At 42.7% G+C, this 1,511-nt stretch overlaps 1 protein-coding gene across 3 annotated transcripts in view; it reads right to left on the bottom strand.

Annotated features, from left to right (window-relative positions):
* LOC106880834 (uncharacterized protein C12orf56) overlaps positions 1-1,511 on the bottom strand; it is a 25,098-nt gene that overhangs the window by 15,620 nt on the left and 7,967 nt on the right. The window contains exon 2 of one of the 3 annotated variants that reach the window (XM_052976257.1): positions 299-575. The exons of the other annotated variants lie outside the window; for them this stretch is intronic. The gene's annotated coding sequence lies outside the window, so the exon portion shown is untranslated. The remainder of the gene's footprint in view (positions 1-298; positions 576-1,511) is intronic. 3 annotated transcript variants of the gene reach the window in all.

The raw sequence follows: 1,511 nt of genomic DNA, 5'->3' as shown, positions 1-1,511 counted from the left end.
GCAGCCACATACAGTGACATGCACAAAATCACACATGCATACACACATACACATACGAACATACACACACACACACACACTCTCACACAACCCCCTACAAATACTCATACACACAGTCACACACACACACACATGCACACATACACACCCAAATTCCGCAAACTCCCATATACAAATTCACACACACAACACAAACTCATACACACACACACAAACAAACAATTGCATATATGCATACATACATACATACATACAGACAGGCAGGCAGGCAAACATATTTATAAGGCTGTGTACTCACTCAAACTCCAGGGTCATATCTCTGTTATCACTCTAACCCCTCACTCACATTACCTTGACTCTAGATGTGTGTCTGGGAATGCCAAGTGCTCCTTATCTCAACTCTCTAAGGACTTATCGCTATCCTTCATGCTTCTGTTTGCCTTATCTTTTGTGTCTGTCACCCTATAAATAGGATGATGAATGAAAAAAATGGGGTCAAGAGGTCTCTGGAGTTGTGTTGCAGACATGGCTACCCTTGCAGTGCTGGTGCCGTGTAAAATTACTCCCAGTGTAACCTGTAAGGTGCAAGGATTAGAGGTACCTTTAGTTATGTTGAGTACATGACACCATCTTAATGATGTTGCTATGAAAAATATACCCTTCACATTTTGCAATGCAGTTGGGGTTAGGGACCAGGTCAAATAGGAATCAGGCAAGAGAGATGCAAATCTCCGAAACCACTAAATGAACAGCACCATCAAATACACACTGACCCAAACTATATCTATCTGTCTATCTTATTTCTTTATTGCCCACAAGGGGCTAAATATAGAGGGGACAAACAAGGACAGACAAAAGGATTAAGTCGATTACATCGACCTCCAGTGCATAACTGGTACTTAATTTATCAACCCCGAAAGGATGAAAAGCAAAATCGACCTCGGCGGAATTTGAACTTAGAACATAACGGCAGACAAAATACCACTAGGCATTTCACCCGGTGTGCTAACGTTTCTGCCAGCTCACCATCTTATTATCTATCTATCTGTCTGTCTGTCTGTCTGTCTTGCCCAAAGTGCCATGCTGTGGGACTGAACCAGGAACCATATGATTGGGAAGCAAGCTCATTACCACACACACATATATATATATATGCATGTATATGTATATGTGCTCTAGACTCAGATTTTAAATCTCATGCCAAGAACCATTGCATTTGTCACCAACACCGACACCACTTCCTACATTACTCCACCACCACCACCAACAACAACTACGGCCACAAACGCCATAGTGGACACTGCTGCAGTTACCATCAGCACCATCCCACCGTCATCACCACCACAACCACCATCATGACGACCATCACTTTATTCTCTCATTTATTTATGATGCGGATGAAAGCAAGACAATTAGTTGAGCATCGTTGTCTGCATGGCTCCATGAAATCTCTCATTAGTGGCGTCTGCATTGACAAGAGATTCTTGGTGGACATGTCAGATCGGAAGAGC

Source organism: Octopus bimaculoides, chromosome 24, assembly GCF_001194135.2.
Source record: "Octopus bimaculoides isolate UCB-OBI-ISO-001 chromosome 24, ASM119413v2, whole genome shotgun sequence".
In the NCBI taxonomy this organism is placed as follows: domain Eukaryota; kingdom Metazoa; phylum Mollusca; class Cephalopoda; order Octopoda; family Octopodidae; genus Octopus; species Octopus bimaculoides.
This window is presented reverse-complemented; position numbering and strand designations above follow the sequence as displayed.